This window comes from Dermacentor variabilis, chromosome 1 (genome assembly GCF_050947875.1).
Source record: "Dermacentor variabilis isolate Ectoservices chromosome 1, ASM5094787v1, whole genome shotgun sequence".
Classification (NCBI taxonomy): domain Eukaryota; kingdom Metazoa; phylum Arthropoda; class Arachnida; order Ixodida; family Ixodidae; genus Dermacentor; species Dermacentor variabilis.
In genome coordinates, this window is record NC_134568.1 from 53,320,519 (window position 1) to 53,348,486 (window position 27,968).

Genomic DNA, 27,968 nt, shown 5'->3' on the forward strand with positions numbered 1-27,968 from the left:
CTCAATTAATCACCACTCCTTATTTGAGACACTTTATCATTATCGCTTTAAAGGTACTTTCCTAACACTCATCGATGTCGACAGCAAATCACTGTTAACGTCTTTCTATCTGAAGCCAAACCAATTCATGCGTTTGTGCCCTGGGACAGTATCTTGGGCCCATTACTCTTCAACATGTATGTGACCGATATGGTAAACATAGATAATAAGACAAAATTTATTCTATATTCTATATCCAGACCATACAAGTACTTTAATAAAAGTAACTGACCATTCTAGCCTCATTGAAAAAGGCAACGTAGTGTTATATCAACTTCACGCTTGGCGTGTCACCAACTCGTGCAACTTGGATGCTGCAAAGACGAAAGCAGTTTTGTTTTGCCCTCAGCATAAAACACTCAATATAACCGGTAGTTTAGAATTAGGGTCATCAGCTATGCAAATATCGCGCGAAGCTAAAATTCTTGGCTTCGTTTTTGAAGAACATATGACATGGACTGATCTAGCAAAAGAAGCGTTAAATAAACGTTCAAAAACAGTAGGGATTTCGCGCAAATATGGTTAAGCCTACCTCAAAATATAATGTTGTTAACTTGCAAATCCCCCTTTTTCTTTAAATTATCGTACTGCAGCTTAGTCTGGAGCATGACAGCAAAAGGTAACTCAGAAATTTCAACAGAAAGCCCGTCACAAAATCGGTAATGCTGCATAATATGCACTCACGGAACCAATCTTTAAGACTCCAAATCTATTAAAAATAAATGTGCTCTACCATTCAATGTTAAATAAGCGCTATAAATTGGAATTCAAAAATATGAATTCATTTCTTACTGAATTGTCTGAACTGAGCCAGACCGAACATGTCTGTACACTAAGGATGCGTTAACTCTGGAAAGTTCCTAGAAAACGAACATACTACGGCACTCAGGTGTTAAAATATCACATACTTGGGCTGCTTAAAAATTCAGAGCTCCACGTATAAAACAATAACATACTTATTTGTCTTATTTGCTTTTCTGTGATGCTCTTATTTTCTTAGCGTTTTGCCTTCACGAGACGACGTGAGATTTCATGTGGTATTCATACACTCATGTGAACCTGAGGCGAAATTCAAGAAGCTGCGCTGTTGGTACGCAGTTTCTTCGCCAAAGTGGTAGCCAATTTAACTTACGGCGTGGTAGAGCGAGAGGAGGAAACTCGGATTAAACAACAAGAAATGAAAGAAGTGCGGGGAAATGATAGCAGGATCGCACATCATGCATATGTTGTTGAGGTTACATGCTTACCGCAAATCACTGCACACCCTCATTCGACAGCTTTCTCCATAAAAACCAGCTTTCGACCAGCTGACCAGCTTCCATTCGACCAGACCATTCGACCAGCTTCATAAAAACATACACACAAGTACACGACAGAATACTGCACAGCACAGTACACGAAGCACATAGCAGTTCAACATTCTAGCTAGTAGTTCAAGGCGTCGATGTTGCGACACCGGCGCACTTTGTTGAGAATAGTCACTGCACATACAGTACGACGCCAATGTGGGGTGGCGGTACCCAAGCGGCGGCCGACGCCGTTCTGTAAACATGCGAATGAAGCCTCGCAGCACGAAACGAATTGCGGCTCAAGGGCTACAGTCCATTAAAATCCCACACGAATTTTTCATTATTGTGACACGTCATCACCGTACTTTTATGTTCACTGTAGGACGAAGGCCTCTCCCAGCGATCTCTAATTAGCCCTTACCTGCGCTAGCTGATTCGAACTTATGCCTACAAATGTCCTTGTTTCGTTTCGACACTTAATTTTCCGCCGGCCTCGACAGCACTTCCTTTCCCCTAGCACCTACTATGTATTTCAAATGAAACAGCGATTATCTGCCCTATAAATAACGCGACCTGCCCAACTCCAATTTTTTTCTCTTAAGTTCAACTACCCCCGTTTGCTCTCTCATCTCTCTTAGCGTTAGGCTTAACATTTTTCATTTCGTCACATGTTTAGGTGGTCCTTAACTTATTTTCAAGCTTCATGGTTAACCTTCAAGTTTCTGCCCAATATGATACTACTTCAAGAATGGAATGATTGCACACTTTTCAACGACAGTGGTGAGCTCCCGGTCGCGACTTGGCAATGCCGGCCGTATGCACCCCGACCTATTTTCATTCTTGTGTTAGTTTTCTTCTCGGGGTCAGGGTTCCCTGTGAGTAATTGTCCTAGACAATCTTACTCATGTACATACTCTATAGGCTGACTGACGATCATGAATTCTTGTTAGTTTGACAGGTTATTCAACATTGCGTTTGCCTTCTGCATACTATTCCTCAACCTACTCTTATACTTCCTCGGTTAAAGACCTCAATCGATTGTCGCCATGTGCCCCAGTGTTGCTGAACAGGACATTGTCATCAGTAAGCTGAAGGTTGTTGAGATATTCGCTGTTGATCACCGCCCATAATACCTCCCTGTCTAATAGCTTGAATACTTCTAAGCAGGCAGTGAAAATAATTCGAGAAATTGTGTCTAATGTCTGACCACTTTCTCGACACTTATTTTGCCACTTTTCTTGCCGGAAATATCACTGTGTCAGAGCGGAAGCCTGAGAAGTTGCTGATACGTGCGCTGTGGCTGAGCGTAAATATCCAAGGTACACATAAATGAAATAATTATTGAGTTGTCAGGCGTATGCTGCAAGTCCCGCGCATTGATGTGAAGTTCATTCAATCCTTCAGTACAATCTATAAGATATGCATTTCCACCGCTAATTACAAACAAAGGTCATAGCTTCGGCTAAACGCGCTGAATTAGGCGATTGAACTGTGCGCCGTTGGGAGAGCGCACAAGGCAACATAATTGGAGCGACGTAAATGCTCACCTTGCTGATACGACGCATTTTAGTGACCCTTCATCCTGCGTACTTCACATTGTACATTTCGCAATACCAGGCCACTGTGACTGGCTTTTTTTATGACGTCATATTGACCTGACTACTGCGCAGCAGGCGCGGAGCACGATAAGTCTGTTGCCTGCTTGACGAAAATTCTTGCGCTGAAATCACAAACTCCTGTGAAGGCTGTGAAGGTTTTTTTTTAAATGAGAGCAGCAAACTATAGAAAGAAATTTGCATTAGTAAGATTTTAAAGAGGGCTAGTTGGTTCATACTTAGAACTGAGGTGAAACAGCGCGAAAAAGACCAGGACACAAGGAAACAAATAAATACCACAGACAAGCGCCTGTCTGTGGTATTTGTTTCCTTGTGTCCTCGTCTTTTTCGCGCTGTTTCACCTCAGTTCTAAATATAGAAAGAACATCGCACGAAGCACCCGAACGACGTGAGTAACGTCATTTCGCCCAGGGCTTGTGTTAGTATAGAATTTTGAATGAGCATCTTCAGCCAATCATAGGACGCCGATGGCTGTCGTCTGCAGTCCCTTTCCTTTGTCGTCTTAGCTTCCCATGGCCTGTTGTCTGTTGCTTGCTTTGTGCATGGAAGACAAAAACTCAGTGGCATTTTTATAAGCATCATGTTGCGCGCTTCCTTACCAAAAACTAAGTGTCTCCAGTGAAACTACTATTCAGTGTGGTTATATAAATTTAACTGAGCGTGTGTGTATGCGTGCGTGTGTGCGTGAGTGCGTGTGGGTGTGTGTGTGTGCTCATGCGACAGTTGTTCGGTTCGTTCAGGAGGTCTATTTTATTTTACAGCATCACTGTTGTTCAAGCAGTCCATATGATTTTCATATCAATGGCGGTACGGGAAATTAAATCTCAATTTCTTTTCTTTATGTCAACGTACTGACGTCCCGCTTCATATCAGACAGGATTGCCATCCGTCGTACGCATACGTTGGTTCAAATCATAGGCCGCAGAATGAGCGAAACCGTGTGCACGGACACTACGTCGCTTCAACTTAGTGCTGAATTGAAACTATGAGCTATACAGGGTGTTTCAGCTAACGTGGGCTAAGTAATTAAATAAACATGCACACAGGCGCTACGCGTGTTGAATTGGTGCAGTATTGTTGAGCGATATGGAGCGCGTAATGATATTTTTTTCCAATGCACTAAGCAGGCTAATCAACAAAAATTGCTTAATTACCCTTTTAAATAGCAAACCTAGCGATAAATCTTCAATGCAGAAGTTGTAGCGCTTGTTCAGAAATATTGGACTATTTCCTCTATTCTAAGCTTAATTGCCCTGTTTACTTTTTCCCCAGCCTTTCTTTAAACTGCGCGAAATTAAAGAAAAAATACCACGTGTCGGCCGGGTAAGGCGCCGCCCCTTTAGTGCCCCGAAATTTAAGTTGAACGAAATAGCAAAGGCGGCTCCGCGCACAGAGATCGATTGAACAGCCTGCGGTGTCTGCGATGGACGTTAAGTGACAAAAGGGGCGTACCGTTTTAAGGAAAAAAACATTCTTCAACGAGAAAGGGGCCGCCACTTGCGAATGCGATATGGAACCGGAAGCAGCATTTGACGCAGCGCAGGCATCTTTACTTTTCAGTTCGGACCCATGAAGAAACACGATGGAGGGGGCGAGGCTGACAGTGTTCTGAAGGACGAAGATAAAACCACGCTGCCTCCGGTCCCTCATCGCATTCGCACGCGTCTGCCGCATTCTCGATGTTTTTTTTTTTCTTCTGAAAATGGTACTCCCCTTTTGTCACTTAACGTCAATTGTAGTGACCGCAGGCTGTTCAATCGATCTGTGTGCACGGAGGAGCCTTTGCTAATTCGTTAGATTTAAATTTCAGGGCACTAAACGGACTGCGCGTTAGCTGGCAGTCACGTGCTATTTTTTTTTAAACTTCGCGCACTTCAAATAAAGGCAGGAAAGAAATTAAACAGGGCACTTAGCATCGATGAAATCATCCGATATTTCTGAACAAACGCTGTAACTTTTAATAAAGGGAAAATTAGACATCTACCCAAACGTCGCTAAGTGCTACAAAGGCCACCTGGTAGGCCGCTCAGATGGTAGAACAGCTGCCCTTGAAAGGCGGTGGTCTCGGGCTCTAGTGCCGGACCAGGAATAATTTTTCTTCGACTGTGAAGCTTTTCTTTCGAGGAACCTGTATTGGTTTCCTTTATAGCACTTAGCTGCGTTTCGGTGGATATCTAATTTTCCCTTTATTAATTATTTCTCTCCACCTTCCGGGTTCATACAGAACTATAACGTGAAACTCTTGCCTTTACTTCTGAGTTGTTGATAAATTCGACTTCGCCTGCAATCTGCTAGCAGCCTGGTTAGCCGAGACGGTAGAGCGGCTGCCCTGGCAAGGCGGTGCAACCCGTTTCGAGTCCCTGACCAGGATGAATTTTTTTTTATCTGTGACTATTTTCTTTCGAGGAGCCCGTATGGGTTTACTTCGTAGCGCTTAGCTACGTCTGGGTGGATGTCTAATTTTCTTTTTAATAATTACTTATCTCCATCTTGCAGGTTTCCGCAGAACTGTTACGTCAAGCTGTAACTTTTGTATTGAAGACTTTTCGCTAGCCTTAATACTTGAAAAGTTAATCAAGCAATCGTTGTTAGTTACCCAGCCTGGCAGATTGGGTAAAAAATATTACGACGCGCTCCATATGGCTCAGACCAATACTGCGTCAATTCGACACACATAGCGCCTATGCTTGTTTATTTAATACTTGGTCCATGTTAACTAAAACATCCTGTATAATAGAAGGCCGAGGCTAACAACACGAAAGACGAGAACGAATTGTGCAATAGCAACAAGTTCATAATTAGGAACGCTTAAGCATCTTTTCATTCTTTTATATCGTATTAAGAGTTATAGCCTCAAGGCGTCGGAAAAAAATAATCATCCGCAGCCGTATGAGCAAGAGGAAGATCAAACTAGAAAAAAAATAAAACTATAGAGGTGTTCAAAACACATCAATGACAAGCTTGACCCTTGACAGGGACGCATGCTACACTTCCATTTGCTAACACCCAAAAGAGTGTGATGACGAGTATGATCATTCAAGCTGTTGCGCACATACAGAAACACAGCCCATCAGACACTATGCAGAAGTTCGCCGCCCAGCATTAATGTTACTGCCTTCCACAGCAGCGCACGCTCAATACAATTATACACTAAAACAGCTCAATTTACTTTGAGATGACGTATCAGGGCCTGTCACAAAGAGATAAATACGTGCCATCTTCGACTATCAATTGTGACCCCTGGCCAAACAGCCGCAAAGGCGCGTTCTAACCCGTACCCGAGTCAGCTGGAGCGGCTCAGATAGACATAAGAGGAACTTCAGTTTGGCCTAGTTGGTGTTTACTGCAAATCATATTGACTGCAAATAAAGACGGGGACAGCGGGAAAGAACACATAAACAACGCGGGCGATAACTTTCAACTGCTTTATTCGTGGCAGCCTGAGGGCATATACAGACATATAGAACATGCGCAGATCGCAGAAAACAAGAACACTCATCAGCCTAGCATGGCAACCAATTATCAAGAAAAACTATTTCTGATTTAAACAACCTAATGGAGGTGTCACTAACACAGTCTTGGCCTTTCTTTTTTATGTGATAAGCGTCCATCAGTTCGCGTGCAGTCTGGTCATGGCTTCTCCCCAGAATTTTTATCTCCTTAAAGAGCGGTGCACAGCGACAGGCATTGCAGTGCGCCGGTAAGTGCGCCAATTCATCTTTCGTTAACTTTTGTTCATGTTCCCTGGCTCGATCGTTCAGGCACCGTGCTAGATTTAGGCACATAATTATGTGCCTAAAACTGCTGCTCCCCTATCGTATAGAAATTTCTTAAGTCGTCATCTGCGATGGCTATGTTGGCCTTGCGAATCAACTTACGCTTACTATTGGCTGAAGTAGTGAAGCTCGCACATGGGCCACCCTTACATATACGCATTTTTACAGCGAAGCTGTATATAGCTAGCCAATTCGTCCGTCCGTCCGTCCGTCTTTCGCCTGTACGCCGGAAACTCATCCGGCGGAATACCGTGCGCATACACGAAAAAACAAAGATAAAGAGAGGCTGCGCCAGTAGTGACGTCGTTGATCTCCGTCGCAGCCGAGCGCGCACGCAGCAGTTTCTCTCCGGCTCCGAAATGTGCAGGCCACGCGTCACACGTACTCCGTTGGAGCAGGCAGCTTTCGATCAGCAATGCCGCGAGCACAACCAGAAACAAGTTCGTCTGCGCTGTGCCGATGCTGCAGCCTGAACTGAACACTGAAGCCAGTTGGCAGTTCAATCTTGAGATATGGGTTTATAACGCGAGCCATGAACCAAAAAGAATGAGGATCATCACTTAGCCGCATATCTGCACCATAGCGGAGACGAAGGCGAAGTGATTCTCGTAGAGACCACTGTTCCTTCGCGCTACAGTATTTCCGGTTTTTTCCCGTGTTTTACTGGGAGACGCTGCTCCCATTGCCACGGCAATGGAAGTGGAGTTGGCAGAATGCCGACGTGACGTGACTGCTTCGGCAGGAACCGGCCCGAGAAAGAGAAATTGCCCTCCTAATCAAGCTGACAGCGAGGACACTGTGGTGTACTCCTGCTCAAGCGACGACGCCTCGGAGGACGAACGCTTCGAAAGAGTGGTACACCGGAAGGCAAAGAGAAGAAACATCAGCGGACGGTCTTCGTCAAGTAAGTCTACCGTCGTGCCACAGCGACGGCCATCGGCGCACACAATTCTGTTTGTGTCGGACACACCTGCCGACAACCTCAACCGCCTTAATAGTCAAGCGATTTCCGTTTCTCTGGAAGCTCTTGCCCCAGGACAAATCAAGGATATCAGAATTAATACTCCAAAGAACGTCCTGGCTATTGATGTCGACAACCGAAGCGCAATCAATGCTTTGATGGCAGTAAAACTCCTGGGCAACATCAATGTCCGCTACCTCATTCCGCAGGACAACGAAACCACGGCTGGTGTTGTTTATGATATTGACACATCGATTAGCGACAGCGACCTACCAATTTTAGTCAAACCTGCGACATCTGTTGTTGCCTTACTTCAAGCTCGGCGCCTTGGCAAGTCGACCTGTGTAAGGCTCGTGTTTGAAGGTGACTGCCTGCTATCACATGTAAAGGTCGGCCACTTTCGGCATGTGGTACGACCTTTCGTACCCAAACCACTTCAGTGCAGAAGGTGTCAAAGAATTGGACATATGAGTGCTGTCTGCCGAAATACAACGATACGCGCACGATGTTCCGAACAACACGACACTGACACTTGCCGTACAACAGAGCTCAAGTGCACAAATTGTCAAGGCTCACACGCTGCGTCCTCAAAGCACTGTCCAAGCCTAAATAAAGAGCAGAGAATCTTGAGAAAAATGGCCAGGGACGGATCGTCACACAGAGATGCTTCTGAAGCGATAAGGCGACATCGCTCCCGGATAAGAAAGTCTATGAAATCCTCTTCCGGTTCAAGGGAAACGTCTCGTCCGGCAACGCCGCCTCCTGTTCCATCTGTCCCCACTAAGAACACGAATGTCAAAGAAAGAAGTGGCCATGCTCTTCACGCTTCATCAAGTGAGCTGTGGCCAGCACTGCCGAAGACGTGCCGCGCGCCAGAGCCAGAGAAAATGACTCGCCACTTAAAGTCAAATGTCACTACAGTTGACCAAATGCGAGACAAGGACTCACAACTGATTGCTAAGCTCAAATCGCTCACGAATGTCATGCGTCTACTACTGACAAACATGGACACTCCGGCTGCTCGTAGCACACTGCAAGTATTGGACGCACTGACTCCAGTACTTGAAAGCATCGCATAGCCCCATGGCCCGGCCCTCGCTGCCCTTCCACAAGGAAGTCAAGAAAGCATCTCTACTGCAGTGGAATGCCCGTGGTCTCAAATCGAGAATTTAAGATTTTAGACATTTTGTCTTCGAAAACCATTTTCCCATCCTTGTAATTTGCGAACCGAGCGTGCAGAATGTTATACGCATTTCTGGCTATGAGGCATTCATGTCCTCTACCTGTGGTGATGAGAGCAAGATAATTGTATATAGTAAATGTGATCTGACTTAGGTGTTTCACCCAGTCCCGCCTCACGACGACAACCAGTACGTTTGTTTAATTGTGAAAACGAATAAGCTTACGTTCACACTCGTCGGTGTTTACATTGCTCCTTCAAGTGGCTTCGACTCTAAACGACTGCACGACGTGCTATCAGTGACACCCGGCCCTACGATTCTCACAGGAGATTTTAATGCTCACCATCCGCTTTGGGGGAGCTTGAAGATGGACTCCAAGGGAACGAGAGTAGCATCCTTTGCAAGACAGCATGACCTTTACTGCCTAAACGATGGTAGTCCGACATATTTACGCGGGCTTACGTATAGCAGCTGCCTAGACTCGACCCTTGTTTCTCGGCGTCTTGAAAGAAACGTGCAATGGTTTCCAGACATCGAATCACATGGAAGCGACCATATTCCGACGTACCTGAGGATCAACGGACTATCTAAATGCTCCTCCGTGACCCTCCGGCGAATTGGCTGGTCGGCGTTTCGGTCGCACATGGAGGAAGTATGTCAGCAAGGGAACCATTCAAGTCTGGAACACGAAATTCAAAAAGCCATGCAAGAGGCTACGCGTGCTTTTCAGCCTTTCCCGAAATACGAAGAATTTGAAGCCGAACTGCAGCGACTACGAGCAATTCGCCGGGGAGCTGAAAGAAGATACAGGAGAATCAAGTCCATCCATGATCTCACAGAGGCAAGGCAGATGCAAAAGAAGATTCAACGCCGCATTGATGCACTACAATCTCAAAGTTGGAAACGTTTCTGTGAGTCGTTGGATCCACGTCAGCAATTATCCCAGATATAGAGAACCGGGCGGGGACTTCGCGTATCACCGCAACAGCGCGTTCCTTTTAAATCCCTCGCTTTGCACCAAGGTCGCAGCGCAATTGACATTGCTGAAGAGTTTTGCTCAAGACTTGCCAGCTTGCAGTTCCGAAGCGCACTTACACCCTGTGCCACTCCTGTGCCACGGGATTCCCGCATGGATGTAATGTTTTCGGTGGAGGAGCTTGAAGTGGCACTGGCGACTTGCAGGCGCTCTTCGTCACCTGGGCCGGACGGCGTTACCTATGCGGCGCTCGCCAATCTTGGGCAGAAAGCACCACTCATGCTGCTAAACCATTACAACGAGTATTGGAGCAACGGTTTCGTTCCACGTGAATGGAAATGCAGCCGCTTGGTTCCACTTCTGAAACCTGGTAAATCACCGTTAAAAAAGACCTGGTAAATCACCACCCCATCGCTCTGGCCAGTTGCATAGGAAAAATAATGGAAAGAATGATTTTGACGCGCCTAGAATGGTACCTGGAAAATTATGACGTGTACCCAGATGCTATGGCTGGTTTCCGGCGTGGGCACTCATCTATAGATAACGTCATCGATTTGGTCACGTTTGTTCAACATCAAAAACGTGTGAAACTACTCACTGCGGCATTATTCCTTGACGTAAAAGGCGCCTATGATAATATAGCACATTATGCCATTATAGAGGCTCTGATTGAAGCCGGAAACGGTGGCCGCACTTTTAAGTGGCTCTGCAGTTATTTAACCGACAGGCATTTCTTCGTGATGACCGAGGATGGTGCCACGGCTCAACACCAAACATTCCGTGAAGTACCGCAAGGTGGAGTGCTCCCTAGTACTCGTTGGCCTAGTCAGGTACTTGCCCAACACAGTTTATGTATCAATATATAGCGACGACATCTGAATTTGGGCGTCTGCTGTAACACGACTGCGGGCACGAGCACGGCTACAAAACGCAGCTACGTTAACATCACTGTAATTGCGAAAACAGAACTTAGAGTTGTCTTCGGAGAAATGCTGCCTTGTTACATTCACTCGGAAGGCAATGAAGCGTTACACTGTAAATGTCAATGGGCAGGCAGTTGCAAATGCACGGAAACACCGCTTTTTAGGGGTAATTATTGACCGCGACCTATCATGGAGCCCGCATGTTTCATACCTGAAGAAGAGATTATTGACAATAATACATCTCCTTAAATTTCTCGACGGAAAGTCATGGGGCACTTCGGTGCGGTCAATGCTGCGGCTTTATAATGCCTTGTTCCTCGGCTTCGCAAAATACAGCCTCCCTGTGCTTGGTAACACCTGCAAAACAAACCTGCGTGTACTCCAGGGACTACAAGCTCAAGCCCTAAGGACGTGTCTCGGAATTCCGAGGTGTGCGTCTACAACGGCAACGATTGTCATAGCTCGAGATCACCCAATATCAACGTACTCGGCCACCGACGCTCTCAGGGCGCATATTCGGCACGTTGCCCGATTACCTTCTCACCATCTTGCCGCTCTACCCACAGAAAGGCCACACACAACTTTCAGTCGTATAATTGATGCCAATCGTACCTCATTGCCATCGAACTACATGCCTGCAGCAAGACCATCCTCACGTTTATGGTGGCTGCGCAGGCCTGAAATACGCCTCACCATCCCAGGAATCATGAAGAAAGCCAACATACCGTCGTCTGCCCTTAAGCAGGCCACATTAGAACTTTTACATGAGGTGCACAGTGGCCGCGTACACGTTCACATCGATGGCTCAGTCACATCTGCAAGTGCAGCTGCCGCTGTGGTGGTACCAAGACGATCCGTCAAAATACAGCTAAAAACGTCACATGTATCATCAACGACAGCTGCTGAACTGGTAGCCCTGCGTGCGGCTCTTCATTTCATTCAGGAGGAACAACCCCACGCATGGTCAGTCTTCTGTGATTCCAAGGCAGTCCTACAGAGTGTACTCTCAGCACTGCACCATGGATCACATGAGCAGCTCATCGCAGAGATCAGAGAAGTCCACCATCGACTAGTTGACGAAGGACACGATATAATATATCAATGGTTGCCTAGCCACTGTGGCATACATGGCAATGATCGAGCAGACGCAGCTGCCCGATCTGCCCATGATGGCGTCAACTGCGTTGCCATTCCTCTTTCGAGAGCCGACGCAGCGAAAAAACTTTCCGCACTTGCGCGTGACCTGACATTAGCCCAACGGAATTCATCCGATTTCACAAGTGCAAGCCTTTATACCCTGGACCCTAATTTACAGCTCCGTATTCCACCCGAGCTTCCACGACGTGACTGCACCCTTCTAGTCCGTCTATGGCTTGGAGTAGCATTTACGAATTCCTACTCTTTCCTTATCGAAATGGCCATCAGCCCACTTTGTGACTTCTGCGGATGCAATGAAACAATCGAGCATCTTCTTTGTCAGTGCTCTGGTTTTAACCCACAAAGAGCGGTCCTCTCAGCCACTCCAGACAAACTGGACAAGCGCCCAATGTCAGAAAACAAGATCCTTGGAAGCTGGCCTACGCGAACATCAGCGCGATCTGCTGTGAAGACGCTGCTGCGATACTTGAAAAACACGGGACTTTCTGACAAATTGTGGCTGTGCAATGTGGGACGTAGGACTGAACGGTGACACTGCCTAAGACTAGGAACACCTTTGCGGGCTGCGTGACAGTGCCCACAGAAACAGTTCGTGTGTACGTGCGTGCGTGTGTTTAGGTTTTTCTTTTCTTTTTTTTTATCCTTCTCTCTCTCACCTATTGCATCCCATTGCGCCTCCCCCAGTACAGGGTAGCCAACCGCAGATAATCTCGGATTAACCACCCTGTCTTTCCTTTGCCTTTCTCTCTCTCTCTCTCTGCACCGTGGCTATGTTCCATTCCTCATTGGCATTCCTCAAATAGACGTTTTCAACACGCAGAGAACGATTCTGTTAGGTCGCTGTGGGTGGCCTCGTCTGTGATGTCGACCAACACGTTCAGTTCACTGCCATAGTCTTCATCATCCTGCCAGCGGAAAAGCGAGGACTTTAGATAGACGATGGAAATCTATAGCGTGCCGCACAGCAGAGTTCTCCCCGACTCCATTTCTTGTATCGCAGTGAGTATTGCGCTGGCACTCACGCTTAGTAACTTCAGTGTGGTGAGGAGCAGTTGAACATTTATTTCGGATATGTACTGCTTACTGGACCTTTCTGAATTTTTCGCCTTTGGCGTCCTCACTTATGAGGGGCATTCAGTACTGCAGGGCATTGTTTAGAGCTTCATAAAAATAGAACCAGCATGCAGGGCGCAATCTGGGCAAACATTGTGGTTTCATGTCCATGCTTTTACAAAGTGCAAGAAGTTTTTCTTGGAGTTCACGAGAACTCTTCAGCATTGCAGTAACGCACATGACAGAGTGCTGACCCTCATACAAGCGCGGGAACTGTTGCACCAGACTAGAATGAGCGAGGGGGCTATAACACGAACGCCGAACCCACTTAAGAGGGCTCGGCCATGTTGTAGGGACCCTGTGTAACGAGGCATGACGAATTCCTAAATGGGGCACTTTTCGATTGCGATCGAATTTAGGAAATTGGGATTGCCAGGTGGTTTTCGGCATTTACTAGTAAAAACCGAAAACTCTAATGCCCATATGTAGACTACCTAACAGACTTAGCAACCCACGATTGCAGCATTACAACATAAAGTCACAGTGCTAACAAAGCAGCGCTTCCACTTAACGTACAAATCGCAGAATCACAGTAAGAATAAAACACTCATGTGAACAAGACTATCGTGCAGAAAAAAGGATCGTATGGTTCGCAAATTTACAATATCCGCTAATGCCGCCGAACTATGCCACTGTCCTCAAGAACATTTCTCTCAAAGGCATTGGCCAGGACCTGTGGATGGTCTGCGTTGGCCAATGGTCCCAGTAATTATTTTTAGGGCTGAATGGTATCCAATGAAATATTATTAGTGACAATTTCAGTCAGTCTTTACAGCTATCATGATGAAGGCGTTCTAAAAAGAAATGTGTTTTCATCCTCTTGGCCGCAATCACAGTATGTGCTATCAAAGCGCCCAGTTCTGTGTATTTCCTGCTTGGGAGGGGGAGAGGTGTCCATTTAAAAAAGTACCCTGCTTCCGTATGTGTGCTGAAAGTCCATTTTAAAAATAATGCCTACCGATCACTTAACATGGGTTTTCTTTTAAGTGTGTTATATTTAAATACTTGTCAAACTAAGTTATTTAAGATATTGTTTATGAGTACCAACAAACACAGGTAAAATAAATAGTGACACCAAGACAACATAAGGGAAATTACTTGTACTTATCGATTTAATTAAACAAATGATAAATTAGTGTAAATGAAAGTGCATGAAAGAAACGCAGGTGGGATACGAACCCACGTCTTCGCATTACGCTTGCGATGCTTACCATGCAAGTTAACGCGGCGGCGTTTTCTTATTGACTTTCTGGGTATTTATGTCTATCTACTAGAACTGATCCTGGGAGTGTTAGCCAGCGTCACCACTCACAAGCCCTGGCGGCGCATGTGAAACATCCTTTCTTCCGCAGGCGTCGCGTGCACGTGAACTTTTTGAGTGTAGGCGACCGGTCAATAAACCTACACGTGCTGCCTTGCGGCATCTATGCTGCCGGATTCGAGACCCTCGCTATGTGATGAACGAGAAAAAAAAACTAAGCGGCCGGATTTGTATTAGTCATTTCATAAGCCAACAAACAAAAACACCAAGAACAGCATAAGCGGGATGACTTGTGCTTATTAATTTAATTAAAGAAATGTAAACTAATGCAAATGATAGCGCATTAAGAACAACCTTATATATATATATATATATATATATATATATATACATATATATATATATATATATATATACATATATATATATATATATATATATACATATATATATATATATATATATATATATATATATATATATATATATATATATATATATATATATATGTGGAGAGAGAGAGAGAGAGAGATGATCATTATATCCACGCATGACCAACCGAATACGTATACAGCGAGGTATAGTAAAACGAGGAAAGTCACTGGGAATTTCATGGGAATGGTGCTTGCCAAAATAAACTAAAACATGCAGCGAAAGGGAAGACGGGCCGCATCGTTGATATTCTTTCTCGCACTATCGTCAGGAAGAATAACAAGTATTAGCAGTAAGAAGAAAGCACAAACGGTTTTCGTAAGAAGCAGCTGACGTTTCGGCATCAAAGCTACGACAGCACGCACTTATTAGCCAAACTGCTGCTTCCGTCTTGGGGCTTCTACCTGAGCTCCTTCCACGTCTTCATTAGCGCGTCTCTAGACGCGCGAATTTCATCTTACAGAGGGTGGAGTTGTGGGGAGGGGGGGGGCGAATTAAGAAAGAACGGGCGCCTGATGACGCAAGGCGTTCTCGCTCGGAGGGTCAAGCTCGCGGCTTTCGCGCTCCGCCGCAGCAGCAGTCGGGGCCCCGTCATCGTGAGGCCGTACGTGCTCGCACGGTCAGCGTAGGAATTAAGCTCCGGCGATTTGAGTGACGAGAAACGACGACCGTTAAGTACGCTTAACTGGCCCTTTCCCCGACCATTTCGCGCCGCCGCGAGTTCACGACTGTCGCGGCCTGAAAGCAGCTTGCCTCTGATTATGCGGTCGTCACCTTGGTTAGCGCGTGAACGACAGAAATATGGCCGCCCGGGAACCGTCCACATTGATTAGCGGCTCACGCATGTGTCGCGCCTCGGGCGCAATTTAAAATTCAAGCCCCGAAAGCGGCCTTTGCTTAAGCTGTGCCATTTTCGCATTTCACATGAACGCACTGCGCTAAGCCGTCCACACCGAGCAGCTCAGCTGCTCTAGCCGAAGCGCCCTGGTGGACTTTACCATTCGTAGACGGGAGCATAATCTCGGGCTTCAGGCAGCTCGCTGCCAGGGCGCGGTTAGCTTTGGAATGGGGGAAAGCGACACTGTTTTATTCCGTTTCGTTTTTCTTTGCTGATTTTTGTTGTTGTTGTTGTTGTTGTGTAACAACGAGGGGGCATTGGCCAGCATTGGCAAAGGAAACACGAGTCCTTGTTTCCCGTTAACTTAGTGTTCAGTGCTATTTATGTTAAAATAATGAGCAGCTAGATTATTAAATGATACGATCTAATGTTAATAATGAGGGAAAGTTGCCTAACATATGTCAGTAAAGTAGATGCCAGCGAGATAAAGCTCGGTATAAAGAATCCTACAGGCCCAACAAGCGCTGCTTTTGCCAAACTGCGTGTAATCTCATTAGGTGCGAGCCCTCAGTTTCCAGGTACCTATAAAAACACAATTTGGTTAACAGGAGGTGAAATGAAAAAGTGTAACCACCGGTGCAGTAGGGAATTATGTGTGATTTCTAAGACTGGAAGAACTCGCAGTCTGCGGGCATTATTTGACGCAATCTTGTACAACAATAAACAAATGGCAATGAATTTAACGCAAAAATTGGAGTATTGGGGCCAAGGACTTACGGTGTCGCCATCTGTCGGAAGCGCCTCCCTTGCGTAGTATGACGGATAACGCGGCGCGCTCATCATAGGTTTCGCTTACGACGGTCAATAAAAACACCACGCGGCAGCTCTCCTGGACATTTTCCTAAGTACACTCAAAAAGAGGGAAGTTTTTTACTGTCAAAATAATAATCGTGCGCAAACGCAAAACACAGAATCGTTTACAGAGGCTATATTTTTACTGAATAATGTGCAGTTAATGCCACTGCGCGCGGTCGCCGTGATGGAGTCTCCCGAACCGGCTTCTTGCGTGAAAGGTAGGCAAACGCTGAGGGCAAATTATGTGAAATATGTTCTTATAGTGGGCTGTCTGTATAATCTAATGGAGCAAAACAGAATGAAGCCTCAGTGCAGCTATCACACGAGTTCGCAGCGACTGACTGCGCGTCATCATTTACGTCCGCGCACAAAGTTTCGCTTTCGCTGCGAGCGCGTTTTCGCACAGTACCGTGAGCTTTAGGCCGCATAATATGAGCATCCGACAGTACACAAGCAACCATTGTTTCATGGACGCTATCAGAACTGTACAACAATAATTTCGCCATAGAGACTTCGTTGCCTATGGCGACTGTGATGTGCCGTCGCGACGATTCAATCTTTTCTTTTTTTTCTACATTCTTGTTCTCAAGTTGCGTCGCACGGCATGGGTCTTCTCGGCGTGCGATTCCCCGCTGATTCTTTTTCGTAATCCACTACATTTATTTCATACTTGACCATGTGCCATGCCTTTTTTTAATGTGCTTCTTATCGCTCCCTTTCCTTTCCAGTGAACTTGCGAGAATTTAGCATCGCCAAGTTCATATACTGAATAAAGCGTCATGACATTAGCTGGGCAGCGCGCGCGGGCAAGCGTCTCAGTGCGCGCTTTCGGCTACTCACCGAACATCGCAGTCGTGACGCCGTACCAGAAATCTTCCTCACGTCTGTGCTTGTTGCATACCTGAATTGTAGCCGATGGCTATTCGCTGGTTTTAAGTTTCGCAAGCCAAGCTTCGCGCAGCTTCTTTCCTGCGGATACGTGTGAAGATGGCTGACACCAGGCTCCGCTGCGTACGTCCGGCGCTGCGGCACCGAGCGGTAGTCTACCATGCTGCATGCCTACAAAGGCAGCAACGAGCTATTATAGTACTTTCTCCTATATGAATACAACAATCAAACCCCGGCCCTCAGTTCCCAGCAGCTGCGAAGCAACTGACCATGGCGGCGGTCAGACCTGTGACGCAGCAAAGGCTGCTAAGAATTCGTTGTTCCGGAAAGGCCGCCATTGAAATCTTGACCTGGAAACGTTTGACGCTAGAACGTTATCTAGTGAGGCGAGTTTAGAACTGCTATTGGAAGAATTAGAGGGCAGTAAATTGGATATAATGGGGCTCACTGAAGTTAGGAGGGCGAAAGCACCATATACAGTGCTAAATAGCGGGCAAGTCCTGTGCTACCGGGGCTTAGCGGAGAGACGAAAACTAGGAGTCGGATTCCTGATTAATAAGGATATAGCTCGTAACATAGAGGAATTCTATAGCATTAACGAGAGGGTGGCAGGTCTTGTTGTGAAACTCAATAAGAGGTACAAATTGAAGGTGGTACAAGTCTATGCCCCTACATGCAGTCATGAGGACCAGGAAGTCGAAAGCTTCTATGAAGACGTGCAATCGGCGATGGGTAAACTCAAAAGAAAATACACTATACTGATGGGCGACATCAATGCCAGGGTAGGCAAGAAGCAGGCTGGAGACAAGTCAGTGGGGGAATATGGCATAGGCTCTAGGAATAGCAGGGGATGGGTATTAGTAGAGTTTGCAGAACAGAATAATATGCGGATAATGAATACTTTCTTCCGCTAGCGGTATAGCCGAAAGTGGACCTGGAAGAGCCCGAATGGTCAGACTAGACATGAAATAGACTTGATCCTCTGCGCTAACCCTGGCATCACACAAAATGTGGACGTGCTCGGCAAGGTGCGCTGCAGTGACCATAGGATGGTAAGAACTCGAATTAGCCTAGACTTGAGGTGGGAATGGAAGAAACTAGTACATAAGAAGCCGATAAATGAGTTAGCGGAAAGAAGGAAAATAGTGGAATTTCGGATCAAGCTACAGAGCAGCTATTCGGCTTTAACTCAGGAAGAGGACTTTAGTGTTGAAGCAATGAACGACAATCTTATGGGCATCATTAAGGAGTGTGCAATAGAAGTCGGTTGTAACTCCGTTAGACAGCATACCAGTAAGCTATCGCAGGAAACGAAAGATCTGATCAAGAAACGGCAACGTACGAAAGCCTTTAACCCTACAACTGGAATAGAACTCGCAGGACTTTCGAAGGTAATCAACAAGCGTAGGACAGCTGACATAAGGAAGTATAACATGGATATAATTGAACATGCTCTCACGAACGGAGGAAGCCTAAGAGCAGTGAAGAAGAAACTAGGATTAGGCAAGAATCAGATGTATGCGTTAAGAGACAAAGCCGGCAATATCATTAATAATATGGATGAGATAGTTCAAGTGGCTGAGGAGTTCTATAGAGATTTATACAGTACCAGTGGCACCCACGACGATAGTGGAAGAGATAATAGTCTAGAGGAATTCGAAATCCCACAGGTAACACCGGAAGAAGTAAAGAAAGCCTGGGGAGCTATGCAAAGGGGAAAGGCAGCTGGGGAGGATCAGGTAACAGCAGATTTGTTGAAGGATGGTGGGCAGGTTGTTCTAGAGAAACTAGCCACCCTGTATACGCAGTGCCTCATGACTTCGAGTGTACCGGAATCTTTCAAAAGCACTAACATAATCCTAATCCATAAGAAAGGGGACACCAAAGACTTGAAAAATTATAGACCGAAATGCTTACTGTCTGTTGCCTACAAAGTATTTATTAAGGTAATTGCAAATAGAATCAGGAACACCTTAGACTTCTCTCAACCAAAGGACCAGGCAGGATTCCGTAAAGGCTACTCAAAAATAGACCATATTCAAACTATTAATCAGGTGATAGAAAAATGTGCGGAATATAACCAACCCTTATATATAGCTTTCATTTATTACGAGAAAGCGTTTGATTCAGTCGAAACCTCAGCAGTCATGGGGGCATTGCGGAATCAGGGTGTAGACGAGCCTTATGTAAAAATACTGAAAGATATCTATAGCCGCTCCACAGCCACCGTAGTCCTCCATAAAGAAAAGAAAATCCCAATAAAGAAAGGCGTCAGGCAGGGAGATACGATCTCTCCAATGCTGTTCACTGCGTGTTTACAGGAGGTATTCAGAGACCTGGATGGGATGAATTGGGGATAAATGTTAATGAAGAATACCTTAGTAACTTGCGATTCGCTGATGATATTGCCTTGCTTAGTAACTCAGGGGACCAACTGCAATGCAAGCTTACTGACCTGTAGAGGCAAAGCGGAAGGGTGGGTCAAAAAATTAATCTACAGAAAACTAAAGTAATGTTTAACAGTCTCCGAAGAGAACAGCAGCTTACGATAGGTAGCAACGCACTGGAAGTGGTAAGGGAATACATATACTTAGGACAGGTAGTGACTGCGGATCTGGATCATGAGACTGAAGTAATTAGAAGAATAAGAATGGACTGGGGTGCGTTTGGCAGGCATTCTCAGATCATGAACAGCAGGTTGCCATTATCCCTCAAGAGAAAAGTTTATAACAGCTGTGTCTTACCACTACTCACGTACGAAGCGGAAACCTGGAGGCTTATGAAAAGGGTTCTACTTAAATTGAGGACGACGCAACGAGCTATGGAAAGAAGAATGGTAGGTGTAACGTTAAGCGATAAGAAAAGAGCAGATTGGGTAAGGGAACAAACGCGAGTTAATGATATCTTAGTTGAAATCACGAAAAAGAAATGAGCATGGGCAGGACACGTAATGAGGGGGGAAGATAACCGATTGTCATTGAGAGTTACGGAATGGATTCCAAGGGAAGGAAAATGTAGCAGAGGGCGGCAGAAAGTTAGGTGGGCGGATGAGATTAAGAAGTTTGCAGGGACAACATGGCCAGAATTAGTACATGACCGGGGCAGTTGAAGTATGGGAGAGGCCTTTGCACTGCAGTGGGCTTAACCATGATGATGATGATGATGATGATGATGATGATGATGATGAAATGCAACATAGCAAAACAGGTGATAACACGCCAGGAAGTTTCAGTTTGCTGAGTGCACCATGATACAGCTTCCGGGCCGAACGTGTGATGTACGCGTCCTCGGTGAACCAACACCTCTCCCACCAAGGCCATGTCCCCAGCACGAAGTACGAATGCGTAACGCACCACCAACGAATAGTCGACCGAGCACGAACAACCCGTTACTATGGCGCACATAGCTTAATGGCAGAGCGCTCATATGCGCGATATGGAGGTTTCTGAAAGCGTGTGAAGGACATGCTGTAAATTGATTTTTCGGCGTGGTATAGGTAAACCGTGCTCGAACTGTGACTATGTTTACTTGAACAAAAAATGCATTTTAGAAAGGCGCTTGAAGCACCATGTTTATGATGCGAAAGCGAAGAATGTCGCTGGCGACGTACTTGCGGAGGACGTGGCAGCCTCTAACCATGATATTTGCCTTGGGTAAAACTTTCGTTATCGCCTAGAATCTGAATTTCATGTCAGTATCCTGGGTCCTTCCTATCACACTGCAGTAAGGGCTACATCGCAGCAATGGCATTATTCCCAATGCGCAGGCAAGGTGCCTAGCTCGAATTTCTAGCACTTAGTGTTGGCAAACAAAGCTTCCGTAAAAATGAGTGGGAGCTGTTCAGTCGCACGCTATCAAATCGCTTTATAACGACGTTCAAGGGGAGCCGAAATTCATTATATTCATTACTGCCGTTCACTGCATTGCACGCGTAATGAAGTGCACAAATTTGAACTTGCATGGAAGACAGCCTTGCGGCCAGTGGAACCGCTACATGGCCACGTGCGCTGAACAGAAAGCAGCAAAAGAAATTTCGGCGTCCTCAACACACAGCTTCTTAGCATCTGATACGATTTCGTTTACGATAGCTGCCTTCCGCTTCAATGCGATGGTCTTTCGTTTCCGCTTTCAATTGACCTGTGTCTAACGTCGCGAAATGGCGGCGCGGTTGAATAGGTTGCACGCTGCGACGCCAACAACGTTTGCCGCGTTCGAGCAGCACGGGCCACACAAGGAGGCGTGGTTTCTGAGATTGCATCGGCACAATCTCTGAGGCCACGCCTAGCTGCACTAGCCTGCGCGGTGCCGCAGTTAGAGAAATTGCGATGGCGAAACTCAGCATCTGCTTATGGGCAGCTACGCGCAGGTAAGAAGGAACAGTGTTCGACGGCACATTCAACGCAATTACCTAAAAATTTTGGCACCGAATGTGTGCCGCACCACGCGGAATGCGATTGAGTCTGCAAAGGTTGGGTACTTCTCGTTTCGGAGACAAATCAAGTTTGTATTTCGGAGACAAATTAAGTTCGGAAAACTTATTGGCAGGATAATTTTACTTCGTTGAAAGAAGGTTTTAAAACGTGGATATATACGGAGATTTCAGCGGGGATTTCATGTTGTCACATCCAATAATCGTTATCTTCCGTTTCGTTATAACGAAGTTCCACTGTAACATATGTTTGTTAATATCTTGTCTTACCTTCTAATTACAGGTGACAAATCTGAGCTCACGCAACATTAGGAACAAGCTACATTGCCTGGAGGTGCATCAGCTTGTGGAACTGTCTAAGCCAGCTCCCTGATTCATGAAGTGACCAATGTGTAATATAATCACAAAGCAAATCTCTAGAAGCTGCATTAGAAACATTTTGCTTATGTAGTCATGTTATTGATTTGATTTATTAAAAATTCTTTGAAACCTTTGACCACTTCAGCGCTTCATTTCTGTGATTAATCACTTTTTATGTTAAGCGTGGCTTTAACATGTGTTGTCACTTTTGTGGCCTTGGCCATATTTTATTGGTGCTAGGGTGGGTTGTAAGAAAGGGGCCATAGGCATTGGTTCTGTCGGTGCAGCTAAACTTTTCAATATTGCGAGAACTAGGAACATTCCCATTGATTTGTCCATTTAGCCTGTCAGGAGCCACTCAATACCTTTATAATTAATGCTATAGTGGAACGGTGTACTGTGGGCCAAATTATTATACTGAGTACTTGTGTTCTTGCCTTCCTTAAATCTGTGATTGTACTTTGTAACAAACCATTTCACTTCCCAATCTTGCTTTTCTATCCGTCATGCTTACTGTTGTATAAAGGTTATAACTGCGCCACGGTGTGGTCCAAGGCTATAACTAGCGGCGAAACGAATAGTAGCTGAAGCTTGGTATCATAAAATGCGCATGATTGCGTAGATTTGTCGCACGAGTACAGCAAGCGCATTAAGACAACTAATAATGCAGGCCCGAGACAGCAGTCTGCAACTGCCAGATATATGAAGCTAAGCGTTGCATTCATAGCCGGGCACTATCAGCCTTGTCTGAGAAAAGTAAGGCTCCTTATATATATATATATATATATATATATATATATATATATATATATATATATATATATATATATATATATATATATATATATATATATACTAAGTGCTACTGCGTGCCGTTCTGAAATTCACCGATAGGTGGTTTTCATTGGCGCATACCGCCTTTAGTGCCAGGCATGGTATGGCGCTCCAGGCGAGATCAGGGATGGAAAGGGGAAGAGCAAAGAAAAGCACGCACTATTACCAAATATAGTTACAAACTCATTGCAGGCCTGATCCCGCATGAATTCTATAAGCGCTTTAGTGGCGCGCAATTTAGAGCAACGAGACAAGCATGGTGCGAATTTATCCCGAAAATTATGCGGATACAGAGCTGCGATGAATATTACAGAAAAAAAAAATCTACCAGGGGCCGTATTCTTTGACGGTTCGCTTTGAGACCGGTTCGCTCTCACGAACGCCATTTGTCGGTGCTTTGTGGTCATTATTCCTGGTGGGCGCGACTACAAATTTCGATGTTGTCCCACAGGTTGTCAATCATCTGGAAAGTGAACCCCTAGTCTGCTCCGAGCGAAACCGCGGCGAAGCTGTTCACTCGAGCCTCGCGCGCGGTCGCGACCATGATATGGAGGGTTGCTAAAGCAACGGTGCCCGTCTGCTAATCTCGCGCTGGTTGGCGCGGCGAGAGAGACGGCGATGGCAGCTTCACTGGTTCTGTTCCTGTCGAGCCTTGGCGAGAGACAACGACGGGACTAGTGGTAACTGTGCGATGCTTTCGACATGAGCGGAGGAGAGTTCCGAAGGCATTTAGGCTCTCCAAAAGCACAGTGCGATGGATTTGCGGTGAGCTAAAATATCTCTGATCACAAAATTTAGTAGCCTTGACACTGCGATGTAAGTGCTCTGCGCACTGTGTTTATTTCCCCGGTTTTTTTTCAGCAGTGCGTCTGAAATGGAATTGGGTTGCCGCAACCGTCATGTCAGTCAGATGAAATTATACCACCAGCTGTCCGTGGCGGAATCTCACACTTATTACAGGAAATTAAATGTGCAAGTGTATTATACAAACCAATATCTTTTTATCATACCAGCAACATCCTTCAATTACTATATCGCCCCCAAAGTAGAAACAAAAATGATGGCGTGACCTTGCGGCAGAACGCCACTCGTTTGTTAGTCTCCCTCGCGCCACGACGTTCCAGTCTTTCTCCGAGTGACGTAACCCAGACATAAAAGCCAGACTGAACCGGTTCCAAAGCCAACCGCTACAGAATACGGCTCCAGGTGGACTATGTCTTACGGGCCATTGCGCAAAAAAGAATTTTTTTTTAGCATTAGAAGACCTGAATAAAAATAGTGTGGCCTGAGCAGTGAAATTTATATTTCCGACCAAGATAGCAAGGCGGTCGAGCTGGTTAGGATTCAGCGTACTTTTGGTAAAAGCGCAAAATCAAACAAGGACAAAATGAAGAACACATCGCCGTGTTGTTCTTCCTTTTCTCCTTGTTTGCTTTCCTGCTATAACTAAACGTAAGAAGACATTTTCGAATCGTTCAGGCGGTGGAAACATTCACATTCATTTACATCAAAAGTTTATCCGGAACCTATGGCTCCGGACAATCGCAACACAAAACCACTGGCGGCGACCTTTGTTACTTTCACTATCGCCCCAATTTTCGTTTCTGTGGCGGCATGTGCGTCTGTGTGTGGAGCGGGGCCTGTGCGAGTTTGGAAAGAGCCCCGCTGGAGCAAGTAGAAGGTGGACTGCAGCAGGCGCCGCACGGACGCCGCAGGCGTTCTTTGCGTACACTCGCTATTGCGCAACGGCCGAATGCCTGTGTAGGCAGAGACGCCTTTCCTCGTGAAACATTTACATGATCGCGCACCTCGGCCATCATTCACCTCCTACTTACGCCAGCGCCGCTGGTGCCACCTTGTGTCCCTGTATGAAACTCGGGGAAGTTTCATGACCAGATGAAAAGTATTGAAGGATCCTGGCAAAACGTTGAAGCCCGGACACGCGTGTCGTTCTTTCTCAGTTCTGATGTCATGCACTTTGGCTGCAAAGCCTGTGGATAACAATGTTTGTTGAGCACACTACTCATGTTTGGCTGAGAGTGTTCCATCACGTGATAAGAATAACGCCGTGCACCGACTGCCGCCCAGGAAATTGCTGCCACCAAGGCTAAATGTGTCCTCTCCTTCGGGGGTTGTTATCGCGTTCCTCAACAGCTCGCATATGCCTGCCAATACGAACAGCAAAATGAATGCATTTCAGCGGCCATATCTGCGCCTCAATTTCTTTTCACTTACCTAACGTCGTCGCGTAGCGCGCCCATGGCGACAGTAAAAAGGACGTGCTGCTTGTAACGCCCTGTTCAGCGTCCATTTCGAAGGCACGGCTTCAGGACACTCGTGGCTGCATCGCTCGTTCGTTTCATTACTTTCCTTTTTTTGCGTGTGCCTCTGTTACCCACAAGATATTTTGTAGTGAGGAGTGGCTCCTATTTGACATAGGGTATGCCTCCACTATGGCCTCCTATATGTTTCGACACATGGGCATTTCAAGCGAGAGTTACAGGTCTTTCACCACGTCAATTTCGTCTGTGCTCATAGTTTCATAGCACTCATTGGCAAACGCGTCAAAAAAGCAATTGCACGATACATCTGTGCGCTCACAACTATGCTCCCTTTGGCGTGGTTGGAAGCTGTCTGAGGGGAAAAAAGAAGACTGCGACGATTCTTTATTATATTGCTTGGCTTTTCTTTTGTTTCTTTTTTTTGCCTTCATACGGCACGTGTGCATGCCATATCGCGTCTACGCGTACTTTGCGTGCATGTGTGTATCTCTACATCCTGGTAAAACACGCCAAACAGGATGGCTAGGTGTACTACCTACCATCCAAGCAGATGCTTACCTCCATCTGCTGTAGCGCATACCATCTCTTCTTTCTCTTTGGAAAGCGATATCGGCTCGTTATAGCAGATTGTGTAAGTTTTCCAACATACGTGCGTGTAATCATATCCCAGCAGTTATTTTCCGGACGACATGACTGTATCCTGACATTGAATGGTCTTGAGTTGAACCAGTTTGATGCTATCTGGAAGAGTGGTGCCGGACGTCATAACGACAACAAAAGCACGTGACGGGTTCAGTAGTTTCTTCCATCCCGCAGGACTCGCACGTAGGTGTGTCAGACAGTCCGGTGCGGAACGAATACGCTTTCGTGAAGGCAACCCCTATACAGATGCGGCATAACAACGGTGCGTTGGAGCGGCTAATTGTTGATGGCAGTTGCACTTTTAACGAAAGATCATGTTCGTGTAGGCTACACTTCGGGGAACTAGGACACTACCAATAAGTCTGCGCGAAAGTCCGAGCCAGGAAATAAAGTTTCCTTGCTGCGTCGGTTCTTGATGGTGCGATCGGAACTACTCGCGATCCTTCATGGGCAGACCGGGCGGCCTCATCAGCAAAGTCATTACCACTAATGCCGGTACGTTCTGGCGTGTCCTCTCTATTACGTCATGTCCTGTCTAACGGCCTTGCTTGCGATCCTTTAACATGTCCTGCACCGATTACCCGTGAGTCATGTGGCACAGGGCAAACTGCAAACTCTGAAGGGCTGCCTTTGAGTAGCAGAAATTTGGAGGGCGCTTAAAGGGAAGCTCAAGAGTCTGTCGAATTCAACAAGAAACTCATATACGGATGCGGGAACCTTATAAACCATGCAGGTAAAATTTTGGGGGGATTTTTCACTTAGGAACGACGTAATCGCCGGTTAAAATTGCGCTGTCACTCCGCCCTCCGTCGCGCACCGCGCGCTGCTGCTGACGATGCGAAAGGAGACCGCAAACCGGGACGTAGTGACGTCAGCACTGGTGTTCCGTTCCTTTGCACTCTCCACGACCGTGCCTTACCGTGCTTGTTTCTGCGTGCGTGCAGTCATAATCTGCTTCGCTCGACCCTGCATTCCTTTGTTTGTGTGTATGTAGAGTGGTAGTTGACGTGCGCAGCATCAATTGAAGTGGTGGGCCGATCATGCCGGCGAACACCAGCGGCCGCGACGATGTTCCGATGTTCTATTACTTCCCGCAAGACAAGAAGCTTTCAGCAAAGTGGGAGGCTGCTGTGAATCGAAAGAATTTCAAGTGCCCGAGAACGACAGGGCTGTGCTCTAACCACTGCCGAGATGGCGATTACTACTATGCAGAGTTTATCAACAATGCGTGAATTACTGAGAGTACGACTTGTTGCTAGCAGGCTTTCAAAACGCAGCGCGAGAAGGTCTGGGCAACGAACGCACAAAGACGGGACCGGTGTGGGCGGAGGCATGGTAACTGATCTTGGAAGACCTTATGAATACATGAACTCGTCCAAACCTGGATTTTCATTCACTGCTAGCTCCTTCGTGTTAGCACGCTGAACAGAAGGTGCATGTTTATCTCCCACCCTTGACGCAGGTTTCGTCGCAAACCGCCGTTAATTTTCTATTCGCACGGGTGTTGTGCAACAGCCTACATGCAGCTATCATAATGCAGTGCAAGTGTAAAGTTTGCATGTGTTTGAAAGCCGGCGCAAGCCACGACGCTGCGCTCCTCCTCGCGCACAGATAGAAACCGGCTGTCTCACGTAGCCATCGGAATTCGCCGCCTTTATGGCTCCGGTTACGAGTAGCGTACGGATGGCGCGCTGATGGTCACTACAAGTGCTACAATAGCCGAAAAAATTTTCCCGCATGTAAACCGTCTGTGTAGATTGCCGAAAGCTTTCGGGCAGCGCACAAATGCCGACGATCGCATCCCTGCTTACGTTCCACGAGGGGGCATGCCGGAACATAACAGTACAGTTATTTGCCCGGAAACGAACTCAGTAGATTGCTGAATGCAGCTTTGCAAAAAACATACTCACCAAAGAACATTTCTAACACGAGGAGATGCTAACACTTCGCTTTCGTTCGCGTCGAAAGCGCTGCTTGCTACCAGCATCTTTTGCTTCTTGGAGAAGTCGGCTACGTACATGTAGGGAGCAACGCCGAACTCCTCAGAGAAACGGAAGTTGTCGAAATTTACCATTACCGTCTCACCAAACCACAGCGCCAAACCACCTTGCACCG